This window comes from Alligator sinensis, unplaced genomic scaffold (genome assembly GCF_000455745.1).
Source record: "Alligator sinensis unplaced genomic scaffold, ASM45574v1 scaffold1295_1, whole genome shotgun sequence".
NCBI classification, from domain to species: Eukaryota; Metazoa; Chordata; order Crocodylia; family Alligatoridae; genus Alligator; species Alligator sinensis.
In genome coordinates this window covers 527,059-548,604 of record NW_005841880.1, presented here as the reverse complement: position 1 = coordinate 548,604, position 21,546 = coordinate 527,059, and the positions used below count along the sequence as shown (strand labels likewise).

The following is a 21,546-nucleotide window of genomic DNA, read 5'->3' as shown; positions in this document are numbered from 1 at the left end:
AGCAGCCTGGTTTCCCCAGCTGCTACACAGAAAATTGTTTGAACACTAATCCGAGATTCAGCTAAGATCTGCAGATTCAGAGTTTCTCTGTTGCCTGTAGGACTAGTGCCTGGAGCTTGTTGACAGACACAGATCACAGTCATACTCATAATGTTAAATAGTATAAAAAGTGCTTTCTCTCTCTCTCTCCCTCCCTCCTTTTCCCCCTTAGTACAGTCTTTGAGCACGTTATGATCTTTACTGTGCATGTCCACTGTATGCTAGGAGGAAATACTACTCTCTTCATATATATATATGGGGACCCAAGGCATAGCGAGCACGCGGGTTGGAGTCTGTGGTGGAGCAGGACATCCAAGGAGCATTTCCAGAGACCCATGGTAGTTTCTGAAGCTCTGCACCTCTGGATCTTGCTTGCAGAATAATTTCTGGTTGGCCTGTATTTTCCATTTTAATTTCATCCCGTTCGTTCTATAAAGGATACCAGGGTTTGTATCATCCTACATCCTCTTTCGCCTCGATTGTCCACATGTCCTTTCATGCATCCCTCATCGTGTTTCTTCATGCCGCTTTCTATCCATCTTCCCACACAAATGTCTAATCTGTTTCCTTAAGACTTGTGTTTTGGTCTTTCTGGAAGTCCTCCTTTTGTCCGGTCTTAAACACGAGTCCACCTTAGTATCTGCACCCTGCCATTTTTTTTATAGATTACTCCAGAGCTGTGGCTTGGCCCTACGATAACTACTTAGTCTTCTGTCCTTGAATTGTAAGTCCCATTAAAGTAGCTTAAAATACTGTCAAGATGACTAGGTAAATCTCACCTACCTGGAAAGCGACTCGCCCAGGTCTGCTCCTTTCATGTGGGAGACCCATCCTCGTGGTGTCCTTCTTTCACACTAACCTCCTGAAACTGGAAACCAAAGAGCTAAGAAGCAAGTACTTTAAGGTTTTGCAGTGAAGCTCTTGGAAACAATTACTCGCTTGCTCTGACTCAGTCGCTCAGGTGGGAACTATTTTTGAGAGAGAGATGCCACAGTGCGTTGGTCCCTCGGGCCCTTTCGCGTCGCTGGCAGTGGGTTGTGGCTACAGATATTCAGATTGCCGCACGAGGGCAGTGTGCCCTTGGAAACAGCAATCGGAGCACAAGCTTGTGCTTAGCGGTGTGAAGGGGCAAACGCAACTGATTCTCCATCTGCTACTTATCCTGGGTCCTAGATCCAGTAGTGGGTATTTGCACCTTAAAAGGAGGCCTGAGGTTGCTTTCAAGGGATTGACTTCTGACTAATGAATGGGTTTAAGCTGCTGGCACTCATTTGGCTGGCTGTTTTCTCCAAGAACATATGGCCAAATGATAGAAACACATCCATCCCCTCCTGCATTCCCCTCCTGGCCACCTGCTATGCCTGAACTGGATTCGGTGCCAGGGTCGCTTAGCTGATAAAGCCCCTGGATTGGAGCGGAGCTCGCACCTGTGGGTCCTGATCAGACCCCAGATTGAGTCCAAGCATCGTGAAATCGGAAAAGTGCAGTAAGAGGTCATGTATTTGTTCTTCTGATCACTGAGTGTCGCTGTAGGGGAGGCTGGTCTGAGCCAGTGGCGAATCTGGTGCTAAGTAGGGGACATACCCGGTCACTGGAGCAGTGAGGTTTTTGGAGGGTGGGGAAATCGGTGGTGAACTTAGCACTGTATCTCTGCTGGGCCTTTTTTTCCCTCCTTCCCCCACGCCCCCCCTTTGAATTAGGCCACGTGACCAAAATGTCACCCTTACATTTAGCTGCTATTTTCAGGATGTGTTGAAGAGCCAGCTTTTGTTCCATTCAGCTCTTGGAGGTGAGTAACCGGTGCTTCATCACTGGAGCTCATTCAGCTTTCTCACTACAACTGTCTTTATCCAGGAAGCCATTTTTTAGGGCCAGCTATTCTTGTTGTCTTCCTGGGATTACGTGAAGATTGTTCTGGTGCTGACCTACATTTTGCAGAAATAATGGTGCCAAGTTTCAGTTATCACTGTCATATCAGGTGCACTCACCCCCCCCCCCGGCTCATTAAGACATTTATCTCATCTCCTTACTAATTGACTCTGTGAAATTAGATCTTTGGCTTTTGCTCAGCCTGTTGAAATGAGGGCGTTTTTATTCTATAAAAACGCATTGAAATAACCTTGGGAGCTCCTCAGAGAGAGAGCCCCGTCCCAGGAGAAGTGTTCACATTTAAAAACAAAGCAATTAACCTTGTTTCTAAATCCCTACAGCCTTTTATTAATACAAGAGTCTTGGTTCCTGTGTCTCATCTTTGCAATCCTCCCCCATGCCAGTTCAGCACTGAATGTCGTGCGTTAACTCCTGTCTGCTCAAAGTACAGCCTAGGAGGGGAGGGGATGCTCTGTCTTTAGAGGGTAGCTTTTGGCTCAGAGGCAAATCGGATTTACCTCCGAGCCCCGAACGGCTGGATTACGGGAGCCTAGCTCCGCCGTTCCAGTTGGCTTCGCTGGCCCGTCTTGCCGGAGCGATTCCAGCGCAGAATATTGTGTGCGCAACCCGGTCATGGCCTGGGCTGTAAAACCTCCCGCCTGACCACTTGAATGGTTGTAAAGCTCTTGATTTCACCCCTGCTATTTACCAAGTACCTATTTCAGTTCCTTTCTGCCACTTCAACTGGCTCCTGTTTTGCCTCCGTTTCCTCCCCGCGCACGGAGGCTCGGTATGCAGTTTGAAGTTGTCCCAGCTGGGAGGAGGTTGTTTCAGGACCACATGAAAACAACATTGCATGTCCCTGGCTAACCAGACCGAGGTGTCCAGCTTACTTAACCGAGCACCTACAGTAAACAGCATGAAAGTACAGGATATATTTTAAACAACAACCGGTTTGTTTTTAACACCCGGAGGCCTCTGTGAAAACGAGGTGCTTTTTATTAAGAGTAAGCTTTCTTTAAATATAAATCTGCCCTGGAGCAGACCTTCCCCGTGCTGTTAAGGAAAGCTCAATTGACTTGTAAACAAGCTCCCGTCGTGAACGGATGTGCCAGATGAAATGGGTTATGATGCACGTTAATAATGCCCCTCGACTAAAAGTATGGGCTAATAGTGGCCTCTGCTTTACCCCTTGAAGTCCTGGACCGGTGGTGCGGGTGTGCATACCAGGCCCGGGTGTTCTTCATCTTTTTCCTTTTCTGTACAAACTTTTCCTCCATAAGCATCTAAAAAAAGCCTTTTGATTTAAATATAGAAGCTGGGATGGAAAAGGCATGGAACTCATCTGGAGCATCTCCTGGCCAAGGAAAGGACTGTTTCCCATAGCACATTTTTCTTCCTTGAGTGGGTGAATTGAATTTTCCAGTCTCTTTGAGGAAATTGGCTTCCCTGTAGGTAGTGTTTTTAAAAATAGTTCAGTGTTGCCAGTGAAACAAGTTGTATTCTTTTCCATGGATCCTGCCTCCCTTCAGTGTTGCGCCACGCTTGCTATCTTAAGCCATGGAAGTGTTTATGGAGATATTGTGAAGCAGGGTATGGAGCCCCAAATATTTACCAAGGGCTTTGGCGTTCGTCCTGCTTTCTAAAAATGAGCAGTGGGATGTAGCTGTTGGCAGGGTTTATTGTATAAACGTGAATCGGTTCTCTTCTTCCCCTAAGAGGGAAGCCTGGAAGGAGCAGCACATGGTAGCGGCAGATGAGTGGTCTGCACAGAAACCGAGGTGGCTGCATGAGCCCTGCTGCTGTCACCACGTGCACTGCAATCTTGAGCGATCGGACCCTGTGTCATTGGAGGTGCTGCCTCATCCTGTGCCCCGTACAGTCCCTCGAACCTCCTGACCCCTGGGCAGCTCTTTGGTGGGCCAAGCATCTTCCCCTTGGCCCCTGCGTGAAAGGGACCCGTGTGCCATGGGGACTGAATGATACTGCCTTTCTTCCAGCAGTTGCCGTATTCAGCCTCTGTCCTGCTGGCTTGCTGAGTGGATGCGAGAAGCAGGTGTAGTTCAGTGCACCGCCTTAAAGGGAGATGTGAAATCCTTGGAATTCGTTACCGCGTTTCCTGTTTGGCTGGTTGGCTGGAATGGTTCTTCCAGCCCTAGATAACAAGCCCTGGAGGTGTGGGTTACCGCTCAGCGTCCGGGAGGAAGGTGTCCCTTTGCATGCCTTGGACTCCAAAGGGCCTCGAAACCAGACCCGATTTCTAGCAGGTTCACAACTAGCAACTTGCTGCAGTGCCTCGGAGGAGGAAGGGCTGCGGCAGCTGGTACCGAACGAGTATTATGGGCCGTGCACTGGAAAAGCAGGAACACCGCAGGGGGCAAGGGAAGGGCCCCAAATGCCAGCTCCTGGCAGGGCTCGTGGTGGGCAGCTCCACTCACCTGCCAGCTTCTCCTTTGGCCTGATTTTCAGATGCCGAGCCACTTTTTATATTACTTAAGAAAAGTGAACAGGTTTTTTTGGTTTTGTTTTTTTAATGCGGTCTGCCTCTCAGTGTCTGTCACATCCCGTAGTGCCCAGGCACTGTGCACAGGGATTGCAAACAGCATTCGTGAACCCATTGAGCCATTTCAAATAAAATAGCCTTACTCAAACAGGAGCCCCTTCAGCGAACTGTGCCCTTTTCACTTCCTAAAAGTCTGCTTTAGACCTTGGTCCTATGACCTTCTAGCCCAGAAGTGAGTTGAAGGTAAGCCATATTGATATACTAGATGGTTATTTAACAGCACCCTTAATTGCACCGCTCCCATGAATCAGGATCACGTGCTGGTCCATTCCAGGCCCTGAGTCAGTCGCTAATGCCGGCAGCGCTGCTTTAATTAGCCTGTAGGTACAGTATGTGACATGTCCCTACATTTTTTGATGAGCATCTGTTGAATGGAATCAGACTTGTGTCCTAACAAACAAGCCTCTGACTGTCCGACAGCTTCATCTGCCATTACATCACGGTGCCCAGTGAGGCAGCGCGGGCCAGTGGTTAGAGCATCAGGTCGGAGTCAGGAGACCTGGTTTCAGTACCAGTCATCTGCTGCAGTTGTCAGGCCCCTCCTGAATTCACCCTCTGACCTCTCTCTGGTCTGCTTGGAGAGAAATGTGAAAGTCCTAGGGAGGGATTGATCTTGCCTTGCTTTTGGTCTGGGATTGCCCGGATCTGCGAGGAAACGGGGAACTTGGGCAGCGTCAAATATTTGACCTTTCTAGCGAACCGCAGAAGCTGGAAGTAGCTTTCCAGCTGCCAGGAGCTGAAGCCTGTGCATCTGCACATTGACCTGGCAAGTGGAGCAGGTTTGAGCAACATTTTTCTGGCTTCCAGCAAGGGTGCCCTTTCCGAGCTCCCAGCAGATGCCCGCTTATGTTCCTACCACTCACTGCAACCGCTTGTGCCACAGGAGGACGGTGATTACTGGTGGCAGCTGTATTTATTTAATGTGCTGCCGTTCAGCCAGCCTGGAAGTGACGGGAAAAACCAGCGCAGCGGCTGTACTAACCAGGAGTGCATCCAGTTTCAGTTTGTCCTCTTGGCTCCCGCGCTCCTGTTTTTCCCCGAAGGGCTGCAGGCAGTAAACAGGATTTGGTGCTGTCACTCCTTTCTCCGTAAGCCCCATCACACTGCTGGATGCCTCGTGCTTTGTACCTTTGGGCCGGGAGGGATCGCATGGGGAAGGAGGGGGCCCTATTTATCGCAGCAGCCCAAGGTCATGCTTGTTTTCCCTCTCTGGAGCAGGAACAGGCTAGCCCCTGGCCAGGACTCCTGCAAGCCTCCACAAACAAGGCTGGTTTGTGCAGAAAGCCAGAGGTGGGGCCGTGTTTATCTGGTATCTCTGCAGAGAAGGGTTTTTTTCCTCCCTGTGAATCCCACCCCCAATTACGCTAATTCTTTCACCTCTGGCTTTTGTTGCAGAGACGTTGGGACCGAGTGTGCAGGCAGATTACGGCAGCCGCATGTGGTGTTAATCAGGGTTGGGGTTAGGATCTGCTGTGCTTGCAGTGTGTACAAGCGGAGAGGGGATAAACAAGGGACAGGCTCCCATTGGGGCCACAGTCCTCAGAAGTGGGCCTGGCAGCAGGCCCCTACCCGGGGCACGCGAGGCTAGCAGGCTAAAGAGGAGATTAACCCGCTGATCGCTGGCTTGCAGGCATGAACTGCTTTCTCCTTGCCCTGCTAATCTAACATCCGAGCCACCGAGATGCCCGGCTGCTCCAGACAGGTCTCGGGGTCTGCTGTGCTAGGGGCTGTACAAATAGCACCTGACCTTAGCAATTGCCTAGGCTGCAGTACAGTAGATTATAAAATGAAGGTTACAATGGACTGTGAGCCAACAGAGTGCCCTGGGTGCAAAAAAGTCAGCAGTATCGTGGGGTGTATTAAAGGGAAGTGATTCTTCCCCTCTAATTGGCGGAAGTGAGGCCTCACCTGGAGTCCTGCATCCAGTTTTGGGCCCCATGCTTCAAGAATGCTGTGGACAGACTGGGAAGAGTCTGGTGCGGCGCTGCAAAAATGAGCAGGGCCCAGGGAGCAAGGTTTATGAAGAAAGGCCGAAAGAACTCAGGTTATTTAGTCTAGAGAAGAGAAGACCGAGCGGAGATTCGATGACAGTCTTCAAATCCTTGCAGAGTCAGTGCAGAGAGGATGGAGAAGGGCTTTTCTCTGTGACCGCAGGGGATTGGGTGCAACGGCCTCAAGCTGCAGCATGGGCAAATTTAGGTTGGAGATGAGAAACTTTCCATCTCTGAGGGCAGTCAAACATTGGGACAGGTGGTGGGATCTCCATCCTTGGAAGCTTGCTTAGACACGTGGCTGGGTTGGTTTAGTGGGGGCTTGACTTGATGACCTTGTGGGGTCCCTTCCAGCCCTACTTTCCTACCATCCTGTGACCTGAAGAGATCTCCCAAACTGAGGACAGAATCCAAAACCTTTAGACAAGGATCTGAGGCCATACCGGGAATATAAACTTGCCTGTCTCCGCTTTAAACTTACCATCAGGGAAAGATCAGCCCGATCTCACCACCGTGCCGGGCAACGCTCTGGGTGGTAGGTCAGAGCCATTGATCTGATATCTCTGCTTGGCAGAGCCAGGAGGTTTAGGAGCAGTCTGCTAATCAGTGGAGTGGGGACAGAAAACCTAGTCTTTTAGTGTAGAGCTTGATAAGATGACAGTGATGATGATGGACGGGATAAAATGTCAGGATAAGGGGAGCCTGGACTCTGACCGGGGAAGTCCCTTCCAGTCCCGTGCTCCATCTGACCATGGCGTGTTAAAGCAGCTTAGGCATCGCCTCTGTAGGAGTAAAACACAAGTGAGTACCGCAGCATGTTGTCCCGGACGGCTGTGAGCTAGATTGAGATACCCTGGCAGTTTTAGTGTTAGCTGCTTATCATCCGCAGCTGTGGGTGTAGCTGCAGAGTAAGCCGGTCCTTGCAGATTATAACCTGCCCTGGGAACTTCTGTGGCCCCTGCCTGTAATCATAGCTCATGTCAACCCACGCCCCGCCCCCCCAGTACAGCTGCATCTGGGCAAACTTGCTTGGGGTGACTGAGTTCAGGTCGTCAAATAAAATGAGCTTTGGCACTTTCTCCTGCAGCGTGAAGATGGCAGCTGCCTCCTTCAGCAGCCTGGTATTTATCACCTCTAACCGAAAGCCAGAAGCATTTCAACAACTGTGCATACTTTGCAAGGTCTGAGTAACTTGCTATTTAAATCTGTTTGCAGCTCACAAGCCCTAATGGTCCCTACTATCCCGGGGTGTCGAGCCGCATGGAGCAGCTTTGGTTTGGGTTGGGACAGAGGTGGGTTTTCACTGAAGCCTCAAGCCGAAGACACGTACTGCTCCTGCCGCTCTCACGCTGCCGTGGTTCAGTGTGTGGTATGGTTAAAGACTTGAGAGATGAGGCTCGTGTTGGAGAAATGAGGAAAGTGCTTTTTTTTCCCTCGAGGAACCAGGTGATGGAAGAGTTTGTTTCGAGGCTAGCCGGACTATGCGCTGATGCTGATTTGCCGTTCTCTCCCGGAGTGGCCTGCTGCTGGGTCGGTTTGCAGACCGCTGGTCATTCAGAGCACCAGCCTACTTAACTCAGCGGTTTGGAGTGGGTAAAACAGGGGAGCTCGGACTCCAGCACAGCTCGTGGTTTAGGAGAGCAAATGCTTCAGTCTTTGACATAGAGACGGTGACAGGCAGGAGGCAGCAGGACACTTGGGGAAAGTGCTTTTCATTCCTTTCCCTTATAAAAGACACTTGATATTGCATGGAAATAGTCTAAGAGCATACTTGCGTATTGATAGATGAAGTTGCCCCGGGCTGGCAGAACCTTCCACCCCCTCCGCCCCCGGCAGTGATTTAATTAGCGTGGAGCTGCGTGCAGGGGCTGCAACCCTTGGCTCAGCTGGCAGCGGTGTTGCAGGATGGCACTGGCTTCAAGACCTCCTTTCCCCACGTTCCTGGTGGTTGGGGGCACTTCTGGGTTCCCTGATCTTCCAGGTGGCATTGGCATGGCAGAGGCAGCTTGGAGGTCAGGCGGTTGCAGCCCAGCTGCTGATCCCAGGAGTCAGTATTGCATTATACGGCCCCAAGCTGACTGCGTGGCAGGGAAGGCCCACCTGACAGCGGGAAGCAGCCTAGGGAAATCGGATCCGCAGTGCATGCTCGTAGCTGAGGCTTGAATTTGGCTGGAACCGAGCGGGCCTCTGCTGCTTCAGCGAGAATCCAGCACGCCGAGCCACGGGCCGGCCAGCTCCTGCTTTGGCATCTGCTATTTCAAGGAGGGAAGAACGAGCAGAATTCAAGCCACCTGTTCCCCCCTGGGTCGGCTCTGCCCTGGCTAATCCCGCAGGGGGTGACCGGGGCCGGAGGCTTCCTCGGAGGAGAGCACGTGGCCAATGTTATGGAAAATTTTGCTGCACAAGGAAGTGGCAAGGGCACATGTTGCTTTGTAACGGGAGAACGCGGAGGCCCAAAGCGAGGCCCGTGTGACTGCTCACCGGGCCTCCGTCCTGCTAGGGATTGCTGTTAGCCCCATCTGGCTTCCTCTGCTCCTAAACCGGTAGAGTCAACCCTGGCACGGGAGAGTACCCTCCCTCCCAGCAGGCTTCTGCACTGCGGCCTCAGTCCTTCTGGCTGGAGCCTGGATGCCTTGCCTCTTGCAAAATGTTTTGGAGCCTGTTTCCTGCCTTGTCTTGCCCTTGCAAATCCCCTTGGATCAAGGGGTTCTCAGCTTGTGCGCCTCATCCCTTGGCCCTCCAAAGTGTGGCTTCATGTAAGGTCATTTTGAGAAGGGAGGAGTCTGAGGGCTGGAGGTTTATTTGAGGGTGTTTAATTATACAGGGCAAGAGGAGCTAACCCTCCCCCTAACCCTGTTTTACCTGTAGAAGCAAACTGAAATGTCAAGGAAGGAGCCGGGTTGTGGGTTGGGTGCCTCTTGGTCACCAGCATGCTACTACAACCCTAGATCCCCGTTAATAGCAAAGGGAGGGGAATACGTGGAGTTATAAAGGGCGCTGAGAGCTGTACAAAAGACAGCACATGGCTATTGCAGATGATCCCTGCGTGACTGGAGATCGCCCCTTTCTTCCTAGCCCAACTCTAAACTGGGGGTCGATACAAGTGAACAAAAGGGGGGTGCTGACTCATTTAGGCATGTGCAAAGTGCTGGGCGAGCTCCAGGGTTGCTCGCTGGCGATGGAGAAAGTTCCCTCTGAACCAGCGCTCTCGGGGATTGCTCTTTCATCCCAATAAGTGACGTCAATGTTGCTTGAAAATATTTACCTTCTGTGCTCTGGCTGCACGGATGGGCCCCGAGCACTTGGCTTATATAAGAGGAGAGTTCAGGGGAAGGGAGCGTGGGAGCCCGTGGCCTCCGTCCGAGTGGGGGAGAAGTGCCATGTTTGCACTCCACAAAACATTTCTGTTTGTGCTCAGACGTTCGCGGGGAAAACAAGCTGACTCGGATTTCGGCTCAGCTGGGTTCTTGGAACGGGTCCATAACGCTCACTCGCAGCAGCTTTGGCTTTACTGCAGTAAGCAGGGCTGACCGGAAAACGGTTGAGCAATGTTTTTACTGGTAGGCAGGAAACCTTTCTTCCGAGGGAGAGTCAGGAGGCGATGTGGGAGAGGAGACTCTGAGTGTATAGAGAAACAAATCCCACCTTTAATGCTGCCTCTCCTGGTTTTTAGTGCTGTCCTAATGCAGCTCCAGGTTGGTCCTGCTGTGTTAGCTCTTAACAACAAGGAGGCTGCTAAGGGCCCATGAATACCCCACTTCCCCACTGCACCTGCAATACAGATGTGCACGTATTCATCTCCGCGAGCTGCTCGCAGCGGGGAAGGGTCAAGCTCCTGGACCCCGGAGCAGATTTGCTTCAGGCTGCCCTTTTTGCATCCAGTTGAAATGGGAGACAAACGGGGTTTTCAGAGGCCGCAGATTCAGGATTTCCTGGCCCGACCTGGAGGGCATGAACATTACTTATTAAACCCACACAAACACACGCACCCGTGCCAGGGCTCTTGAGGCACCAGGACCTGCTTGGGAACACGGCGGCACTCGAATGGATCGCTGCATTTCAGAACGTCCCTGGCACTGCGTGTACCTAGAGGGAGAATCGGTACGGCAATAAATGAACAATCGTTACTGTGGCAAACAAAGACATAACATCCACTTCCATTACAGCGTTGCTATAATAAGATGGCTGCCATTACACAAAATATATTATCCCCAGTTTGTGACTTCCGTAATGTTACCCTGTCTATTGAATGCGTTGCGGGACTAGTAACCCTGTTAACTCCAGTTCGCTCTAAAGTAAATCATAACTTTTGATTCCCCTTGAGCAAGGAAGCCTGAAGGAAGCAGGGGCAGGTTTCAGTTGCATGGTGAACAGGAGGAGTTCCCATACCCTATCCGTCTCCCACTCTCTAGTCATCCCAGATCTGACTTGCATTGGCACTTGGGTTTTGGAAGATGCCATAGCCCAGATCGGGGCTGGACTGGTGTCACCCCTGTCAGCCTTTTAGCCCTCTCATTAGTTCTCCACTCGGCCAGATCCCTGGCTCTCTTCCTGCTTCCCTTGTGTCTGGATGAGCTGCTGTCTGCTCGTATGCAAGGAAACTTCTCCTGTTGTGCAACAGCGATCCATCCCGTGCGTTGAGAAGAAAGAGCTACAGGCTCTGCAGGAAGTTTGTCCTCCTTGGCCTGAAAACAAAGGGGCTATTTGGAGGGTGGTGGGGGAGTGGAGCTGGGCTTTGACTCCAAGGCAGGAATAACAGAAGATGAGGGAAATGAGGTGCTTTAATTGGGTGGTAATGGGGCTAAGCTTCTCTCTTTTTTGAATTCAGCCGCTCTTGAAATCTTGTCTAGCCGTTAACTGACAGTACAGGAACAGGAGATACCCGGAATAACCAATGTCAGCTTTGGACTAGCAGGCTTCATTACTGTGCACTAGACCTCATGAGACACACTGGGAAATGTTGTACCTTCTCCATGGCTTTTAATTAAGCCGAACGGTGGTGGTGGAGGCAGCAGCTTCCATAGATGATTTAAGGTAAGTGCCCCATTAGTTCACCACCAGCTTCTCTGAACATTGATCATAGGTGAGCTGCACTTTCCTGGAAGTATTCAGCTGGGTAGAGCTGTAATTTGTCCCCTTGTCTGCCCCTGCTGAGCTTGGCTTTTGCAAGTCACCTTGTCTTCTGTCAGAATTACTAAACTACCAATTCTGAGCTCCCTTATACACATACAGCACTGGAGACTAATGGATCCTGCAGTAAGCAAGTGCCAATTAAATCTTCGCTAACTCTTCAGCTGGAGTCATGCCCGCGGCTGCAATTCATTCTTGGTGCTAAGCGACCACTTGAACTCCTTGCATAAGAGACTGGCAGTGCTAGCGAGTTCGAGCTGTGTTGAAGGAGGTGACCTACAAGCTAAGTACTGCCTTCAGGCTGTATCACCTCCCTGGAATCAGAGGTCTATCCCAACAGGCAGTCTTAGTTGGCCATTCCTCTGAAGCAGATATGAGCTGTTTCATGTGGCTCTGTCCTGTTCTCTTCACTGAGTCCTTAAGGAATTGCCTGGGGGTGGATGAATGAGTCTTTGGGAACTCTTTGTGCCAGGCATCCAGGCCCAAAGCATGAGCCACTCACCTACTGATGCATAGCTGCTTTGCTCTGCACCAGACATCATTGCCTTTAACCGGATAAAGCGCTTGGAGATCTGGTGACGAAAGAGCCCGTATCAATGAATAATAGCACTGTTTGGGAGCAGATGCTGGCGCTCTCCATCCCGTTGTCCCAAGGAGATGGGTTTTGGTGAAGAGTGTGGTTTGCGGAGAGGGAGCCTGATTGGTAGCCAGATTTGCCCTTGCCTCTTGTACTCTTCTTTCAGGCACTTCAGGTGAAGTTGCCAAGGGGAGATGCAGCAGCTCTCGGCCTGGCAGAGGCAGCCTAGGGGCAACTGCCAGGCCGAGAGCTGCTTGGTATGAACTAGTTGCATCGAGGGAGGTTTAAGTTGGATGTTAGGAAAAACCTTCTCATGAGCAGGGTGGTGAAGCACTGGGACAGGTTACCCAGAGAAAGGTGCGGGCTCCATCCTTGGAGGTTTTGAAGACCCAGGTAGACAAAGCCTTGGCTGGGATGATGTAGTTGGGGCTGGTCCTGCTTGGAGCAGAGGCTTGCACTAGATGTGACCTCCCGAGGTCTCTTCAACCCTCGTTTTCTCTGATTCTAGATTAACGTATCATGGGGAAATCGTGGAGACCGGGACAGCCACGTGTCTGGCTGCATTTTGTGTACATGAGTCTCTCCAGTGTTTACAGTCAGCTCACTGGATTGCCAAAGGGTTGCGACAGACTGGATGCATGCGCTGCGTCTATTTAATCGACAGAGGGCACTCTTAAACCGTCCATCTGGTTTTGGGAGCTGCAGGCACTACTATGGAGCACAAGGCCATTCTAATATAGGCCTGTTATTTAACCTGAAGTAACTTAAGTGCACTTAGTATTAAACAAGGAAGCTCAATTGGCTATAAACTTGAAGTGCAAAGTCTTATAAATGCTGCCACGAGGGTGGTGGCGGGGCGGGGGTCTCTGCATGTTTTGGGGGGTAGCTTTGTAACTTTATGCCCCAGGACGACTGTGCGGAGCACTCTGGAGAGACCTAAAGCAGCAGGCAGAAAGCAGGCCCCGCTTCTGGTTCTGCTTTGCTCCAGCCCAGCTGAGCGTGATGGGGTGGTCCATGAGCAGGGCTTCCAGGCACTAAGATGCAGGCGTGTGCAGCTGCAAGCTCCCAAAGGATGCAGCTGACCGGGAGAGGGCAGCACTTGGTCCTGTTGCATCTCAGCTGTTGTGTTGTTTCTGGCCCGCAGATTCCAGCGTCCCAGGGACTGAACACCACAGTCTAGACTAACTGACGGGCAGAATTCTTCTCCTGTTAGGTAAGCAGGGAGTAGACAGCCATTATGCTAATTCTCAGCCATAATCTTTCTTTCTGATATTTTTCAAACTGTCTAAACAAGGACGGTGCCATTTTAGACCGTCCAACTTGCAGCAAGACACTGGGATGACTCGCACCCGCCCTGCCCTGCGACCGGCGCGCTTGACCGGACTCGGCCACGACAGGATGAGCCTTTTTTGCCCTCAGCAGCTGCAGTGATGCATCTGGCCTCCTCCTAGGGCTAGGCCATAACACAGGAGTGGCCAGCCTCTGGCAGAGGTGCCACACGTGGTATGGGCAGCCCCTGTGTGTGACACATGGCAGATCTGGGAAGAGACAGGCAGCACAGTGGCCAACGGGGCAGAAAGCAGAGCAGCAAATGTGACCCAGCGGTCTTTCCTGTCCATGTGCTGGGGGACTGGACCCGATCTGTAAGGTCCCTTCCAGCCCCTAAAAAACGATGAAAGTATGAAATCAGGCAGGGAACACGTGGAAGAAGTAAAAGGAATAAGTAGATCAGCTAGGGAGCACAGTGCTAGGAGCAGAAAGCAGAGCAGCAGATTGGGCAGAGGAAGGTTATCAGGGTGGCACCTAGGGAAGGTGCAGGGCTCATTGATGGCACGCCTGCTTAAATGCTTGGTGTCTGCTGCGGTAGCAGTTCAAAGGAGCAGCCCCAACAGTGGAGGATGTGAGCTCTGACAGGATGCTGGAGTATCTGCATGGATCCTGTTATAGGAAAGCCCCTTGCGAGTCCACGGACACGCTAGGTTTTATGCTCTTACACTGGGGAACTGAGTGACTCATGAATGCACTGTAGAGCCTTTCCCACCCGGACCATGGGATCTGGACAGCGTTCAAAGTAATCCTCAGGCATGGTTGACTGCCGCAGCCTGTGCGAAGCGAGTTACGTCTGACTCGTTCTCTCATGTTCCCTCGGGGGGTTGTGGGGAGGGAATTGGTCAGGATGTGTTGTCAGAGGTGGCCGAGGAAAGGCAGCGGGCTTTATTCTCTCTGGAGGGCAAAAGACAGACCTTCCCGGGGCAGCGGCTCCCCGTGGCCGACAGCGTCCCAGCACCACGCTGGGGATAACTGGAGGCTGTTGTGAAGCTAGCATTTTCTCCAAGCATTGACTTCTGTGAAGTCAGTGCTATTGAACTGAAATCTTTCTAACCCGACTCAGTGACTAGTGCCTCTTCCCCCCAGTTTGGTTTTACACAGCTGGGGTTACTTAAAATCTGCAGGCCAAAGTGCACTCGTGCTAAGACCAGGAGGGACATGGCAGTGTCCTGCCAGCGCGCTCCTCCAGTGCTCCTCTGCTATCACAGTCCCGTGTAGCAGGCTCCTGTGTCCAGTGGTTATGCTGGGGTCCCTGTGAGCCCCCTGGTAAGACTCTGGTCCCTTTAGTGACTTGCCAGCAGGAAACACACCTGGATTTTTGTCTCATAACAGTTTGGTGACTGTAATCCTCACTACTGCCATGAAAGGGAGCCTCCAACTTGCTTCAGCTTAGTCCTATCCAAGGCCACGCTACCTTATCTGCGAGCTGGAAACCTGCATGCTCTCTGCAGTTTGGGATGGAAATGGAGCCGTTAGCAGCTTTGTGGGACCGAAACGCTTTTACTTCTTGCCCTCGAGCAGCATTGCACCCTCTGGGAGGAGGAGCACTCATGGGAGAGCTCTCATGCAATCCTCTCCCAGACCTTGCAATATTAGCCTGACATAATTAGCTGGAATGAGAGGTAAGCGGAGCCGCTGTGCAGTCGGGGTGGGTACCTGGCAGCTCACCAACCAGGAAAAATTTCACATTCCTGCGAGTATCACGTGGGAATCGACTCTTTTTCCCAAGAAAACATTGGAAAGCTTCCTGTAAATACTAACCTTGCTGAATAGGCACGTGGCTTTCTGGGAACTGCCTGAATGCAACGCAAAGGGGTTTTAACCTGCATGTAAATACGTGACACTGTTCAAGCACGGGGCCTTTACAGCCAGTCTGTCCTGTTCAGCTGCTGGTGCTCCAGGTTGGTCTGGAGGCCTCTTGCAGCCGCAAAGCTGGCAGCTGTTTTGGTGCAAGTTTTGCCCTGCAACTGGTCTCCAGGAGACTAAGTGACAGCGAGATCCTGGAGCATTAGCTCTTAAACCGATTCCTTTGATCTGGATGGGAAACCAGCATTGCAGAATCTGGACTTGGCCCAAAAGTCCCCACTAGCAAAGGTGGCAACAGGAATGAGGACCTGACCCTTGCTCTAACCACTGGACACGGTTCCTCTCCACTGGGGCCTCTCTTTGGTGTCCGGTTTCACTTGTCCCCTGAAACCACCCCTCCCACGATTCGAAAGTCTTCCTCTCGCCCGTGACTTCCCAATTAGTGCAGTTCCTAAAGGCTCTGGCGCCTGGTTCCTAGCATGTGCAATCTCTGCGAGCTCCCCGGAGCTGGTCCAGAGAAACCTTTCCAGCTCTCGCGCGCTCATCTGCAGGCGTGTTTATCTCCCATCTGAAAGAGGAGATCTTACGCGAGGGGGTGAAACCCTGCTGAGTCAGTTCTTACTGTCTCTTGTTTTTGCCCTGCCGCCCTCCTACACGCTCCACCTGCGCACTGGGCTAACCTTTAGCAACTGAAACCTTGATGTGGTTTTTTTGGAGCCCTGAGGAGCGGTAAACAAAGCATCAGTTGCCTTTTTTTTCTCTTGGTCTCAGCCCTTTGCCCCGGTGTCTCGGCTCCAGGATGACATTCCAGCAGCAGGCACGGCCAGACTCGTCCTGTAAGGCCTGGAGATGCGTCCTTCGTGCTGACGTGTGAGCCTGCCCCGTCTCCGTCAAACTGGCCAGCCGCCAGGGTCATCCAGGCAGCCTCGGCTTTGAAAGACAGAGCCTCCCTGAAACCAAATGCATCTGCGTGCTAGCTACAACTGAGCTCCCAAGCGGAGGTTTCAGTTTCTGATGGCACGAAGAGGGCAGCCGGTGGGCCCTGCTCAGCTGGGCAGAGGCAACTCTGGGATAAATGGGGTTTGGGGGTTCAGCCCGAGAAATGCTGGGTAACGTATGCTGCAGTATTGCGCTCCAGGTGCGAATGGCACGAAAGTCGCCTGCACCATGCATCCAGCCGGTCCTGATTTGACCTGTGTGGAGGCAGCCTTTCCTCTTTGCGAAAGGGTGTTATCTAAAGCTGTTCCCATCTTAGCACGCAAAGTGCTGACTTCAGGGCTCTGCAAAGCCCCATCCACTTATGGAGTTAGGAAACCAGGGCTGCAGCGCTCTTCCACCTACCCCACCGCCGTGTCTGGACTTGTAGACAAGACAGGAAGACACTGTCCTGCCGTAAACTCTCCGTCTGTTTGAAATGCAAAACCTCTGCCAGTGTTTCCTGGGGGATTTAACTGCCTAACCTAACCAGAGAATTGTCCCAATTGTCTGAGGAGCCTCCATTGGCAAAGCCCCCTCCCCGCTGACATTTACTGAACTCTCGTTTTCCAGACAAGGGCAGGTTTGGCTTTGATGGGACGGCCCATCTCCTCTATTGAATTGGTCTAAATATAGATGCACATTAAGGCGCTTCAGCAACGTTAAGTTTGCATAGTTTCAGTTGGTCTCGCGTCCCTGCACGGGGCTGTGTACAGCTGTTTTTCTTGCTCGGGTCACAACGAGCTTGCATTCCTCAGCCTCTGAGACAGCATTCCTCTGCGCCGGCTCATGTGTTTAGGATCTGTTTAAATGTTATATCCCAGAAACCGTCTCCAAATCACTTAAATGACCAGACACCTTTATTAGCTACATTCAAACTTTTTCCACCACCCCCCCACCCTCCCCTTTCTGGCATCTGAGGTCTTATTCCTACTTACTAAAAAAAGGGTGCATTTTGGCAACTTTCAGTTGCTATAGTTTAATATGTGGAATGAATTTTGCATCCCAAAATACCATCTGATTCGGTCCAAGCTGCAGCAGCTCATGTATTGAGCGGTCAGCTGGTTCAGTTGAAGGCCTGAAGGGAAAGTTACTTATTTTATGACTGGCAACGGTGACTGGAGAAATTGGCCCTGGTTTGGATTCTTCCTCCTTGGTTCACGAGCTGTTCTTTCCTTCACGGCCGGTCCTTCCCAGCAGGACGCTTGGCATCGGGGATTCTCCACCTGGGTGCCCCGAGATCCTTTCGGGGATGCCTTGACGTACTGTGCAGTGTTAGCACTGTTAAAGTGTGACAGCATGAGTCACAAGATAAAACCCTGAGATTTCAAATAGGAATCCAGAGTGATCGGTTGTGGTCTCTCTGGGTTCTTCGTAACGGAAGAATTGCTCTAGTTTTTGCCTGCCCTCAAAAAAAATACCAAGTGAAAACTGAAGAGCTGGTATTTTCTGAGGGGTGCCTGGAGTCTAAAAAGGTTGCAAACGTCCACTTTATTATTATTATTGGTGGTGGTGGTGGTGGTGGTGGTGGTGGTGGTGGTGGTGGTGGTGTTGTTGTTGTTGTTGTTATTATTGTTATTATTATTATTATTATTATTATCAATAATAATAATAATATACAATGTATTTCTGTTGTATGCTTGTAGCTTTGAAAGGCCTCAAGGAAAGTGTGCGTGCATGAAATAACACTTCATTATTATTACACTTTTAGACCTGTGATGCTGTCTGCTTTTTACTATCTGCAACTCAGCACCTGAGTTTTCTCGCTACCAGGAAGGGTGAATAATACTGCTTTATTTCCCTTTGGTGTTTCCATGCACACTAGCTGTATATTGCTTTGAGGTCACATAAGTTAAAACAAGCACAACCCTTCTTGTCCAGAATCAAAAGATTACAGGACATCCTGTGCCTCCACCGCTTCTTCCTTGATATTACTCCCAACAGGCTGTTTTTATCTTTCTTTCAGTGGGACGTGGTGAAATGGAAGATGATTGATTTTAGCGTCTGGCACACTCATTCACACAAAATATGCATGCGTTCCCTGTCTCTTGGGGCACGACGAGCCGTTTTGTTCAGTCTGCCTTTCTCTCATCGCTTGCATTTTCCTAGCGCTGTTCATTCGGAAGGACCCCAAGTGCTTCTGCAAGTGAATGCATGCGGTAGGTGCATGAATGCAGCACCCCCTGGCCTTAAATGTCCGGCATCCTGAGCTCGGCATGGTTGCACTTGGGGCTGTATTGAAATAAGTCAAATACTTCTTTACCCTGTGTGGATTTGGAGGCATGACGCTACTCAGCCCAGTTGGAAGTTGGGCCAAGAGGCTGCTGTGAAAATCGTTGCACTTGCAAAAGTCTGATGAGATTATGAATTACAAGCACCCAGGATAACTTATATAGGCAAAAGATAACATTTGCATTGCTGTACTGTGCCCCCAGGGCTGCATGGAGTGCCTTACGTGTGACTGGCAGCGATTGCAGACACAACCCGAGAGGTCTCTTCAGTCCCATGTAGTTTAAAAATGGCACGTTAAGGGAGCTTGGATAATTGCCAGGGTAAGGGCACACCACGAGGGTTGCCCCACACCGTCAACAGTGCTTCCTGCAGCACCTGAGCTCCCTTTGACGCTCTCCCAAATGCTAGGATAGTTTGAACTGACCCGGCTTGTCATCTCGCACTGGATCGCGGCACTTGGCTGCCTGCCGGCCCACCTCTATTCAACCCTTGCTTGTGACAGACTGCAGGTGTATTATCGTGTCCCCATACAGGCAGTGCAAATGCCCAGGTGTTTTCTTTCCCCTTTTTCAGGGGAGTTTACACAACCCTAATGCACTAGAGTTTTTTGCATTTACAAGTAGCCCAGGACACGGAGCTGCCCCCCGCACGCCCGGCAGAGCAAATGCCATTTTTAGGGGCTCTGTTCTCGGCAGCTGGTTTTCAGGAGGTGTCTGCAGCTCATCCTCAAGGTGCGGAGCATTTCTCCGCTCTGTGCTGCATGCATCGTTGGAGAAACGCCTACTAAAAAAACCCGTTGTTGGAAAGCTGCTGAATCCAAAGGCTGGGGAGGGAAACAAAAACCCAGCCCAGTAACAACATGAGGAGAAATCGCATCATCCAAGAAACTTCCTTATAAAGGCAACTTGGCAAGGCCACGGAGCCCTGCCAGAGCAGGAGTGGTCTGACTGCCAGTAATGTCTCTCCTTTTTCCTTTTCTCCCGTTGCAATAAAGACTCCCCTTGTGCCAAATCCACACCCACAGCGGCGAGGTTTGTGCAAGCTGTGTGGAGGGCTGCAGGGTGCACAGTCTGTCTCCAAACAGTTGTGGTGGCAACTCAACCCGGGGGTGGGGGGGATTTTGCAAGAACTGTCTGTTTTGAAGGGTGTGTGTCACCTGCCATGCAGCCGTTCTCGGCACTGTCTCAGAGAGCCTTTGAGGCAGCCCTCAGACCAACGCTTTGGAAAGAGCAGCGCTTCCCGATGCCTCTTGTCATCGCAGTCGGAGGAAGACTGCGGAAGCGAAGGCTTGAAGCGCGCCCGGGAGCGAGCTGCTCTCCTGGACGTCTCCTGTACTGCCAAAGGGAAACGGCAGGGGCACGATTCTTATTGTAGGGCAGCAGCTTGGGATCCAGGTGACTGCATCCCAAACTCCGCAGTGAGCGTGTCTCCTGTGCCACTTGGCCATCAGCCCTTGAGTCCCGTGTCGGAGCCAGCAGCTTCCCAGGGCACGGGGAGGCATTCCCTGCCCCTTGCCCTGCAGGCACCCTCGGTGGCTCCAGTTGGAAAGGAGGGCTTTGATAAAGAGCTTGATGCTCTGGCTCAGGCCAGTTAATGGAGTACTTCATCCCCCGTCCCCACCACCGCCCCTCTGCAAACTAGAGTGCAGTTCTGAATTTTGTCTGCAGTTGTGCATTGCAGAATGGCTCGCTCATGCTTCAGGCCTTTTGTGATCTGCTTGCCGAGTCCTGTCTAGCCTGCATAAACTACCCAGCTCTGCTGTGCAGTGGCCTCGGGAGGGGAGTTTTCTCTTCCTGTGAAAAATTCAGTAGTGCCCGTTGCTGGCTGGCTGCATGTGTAAGACAGGACTGGTTGCTGTGCCTGGCTGAGCAGCTCCCCAGTTTCCCCAGCGTTAATTGGCTTCTTCAGCTCCAAGAAGCCTTGCTCAGTGCCCTGCTCCCTCTGATATCCTCAGACTTCAAACATCCCTGCGCTGCTAAGGGGACGAGGAACAAACCTGTTCCTCACTCTTGATACTGAAGCTTTAAGTCACCTTTGAATGTTCAGGATCTGGGCACTGGCTACATCAACAACCTCCTACACGAGCTTTTCCCTGATGACTATCTGCACTCTAAAAGTTAATGAGATCCTATCACGGTTTCATGTCTGTAGGTGTTTACTGTGGTGAAGCCTCGACTCTTTATCGCCTTGATCTCCCTCACTCAACACCGGCTCTGATTTCAAAAGCGACTAGTCATTTTTGGGGAAGCTATCTTGGCAGATTCTTAGGTGACTTCAGGACCTGCTGGGCATCTGCTCTGAACACGCGGGGTTTTAGGGTTCTTGGCAGTGGAGTGATGCTAACACCGATGACGATTGTCTTTTGCAAGGTAACAGAGGCAGATGCGGCGAGTCCCGGCCAGCGGGAAGTGGATGCACCTTCACTAGTAGATTTCCATTGTGTGACAGTGACAAAGTGCTCTGGATTCTGGTGTCCCACACCCTGGAGCCAAGTGTGGAAATTACCACTAGCAAAACAATGTGGTTTTAACAGCCATGCAAAAAGCTCCTCCTGTTTTGTGTAAAGCCACCTCCAGCTCTGCAGCAGGCCGTGCTGCGGGTGCGGGCGGGAGGGGGCACTATGCAACTGCAATTTGCAGAAGATAGATGTGGATAAGGGGTAAGTAAGTGTGCGAGCACTGGTGTAACACCATCAGCTTCTCCATCAAGCAGGCACGGTTCTTGCCCCAGATCATTTTCTGTCCTGGGTTTTCAAAGTCCTTTGTCTTGCATCGACCTAACGTGAGGAAAGTGAGGCCAAGGGGAAATTATCTCCAAGAGCATCCAGGAGAGCCAGGCTTCGAGCCAGGTTACCTGACTCCCAGGTTTGTGGTTTGACCTCAAAAACCAGTCTGTCTTCCCCTTGAAGTGTCACCAGCTGGCAGAGAGAGTTGGTTCTTAACCATTTCACCGTGGAATTAAGAGGAACTAATTGTCCCCGGAGTCAGGCATTAAAAGAAACCTTTTTCATGCAGCTTTTTGCAAAAGAGGGAGGG

At 51.3% G+C, this 21,546-nt stretch overlaps 1 protein-coding gene across 2 annotated transcripts in view; it reads left to right on the top strand.

The window, feature by feature from the left end:
- GNG7 (G protein subunit gamma 7) overlaps window positions 1-21,546 on the top strand; it is a 92,042-nt gene that overhangs the window by 817 nt on the left and 69,679 nt on the right. The window lies entirely within an intron of this gene.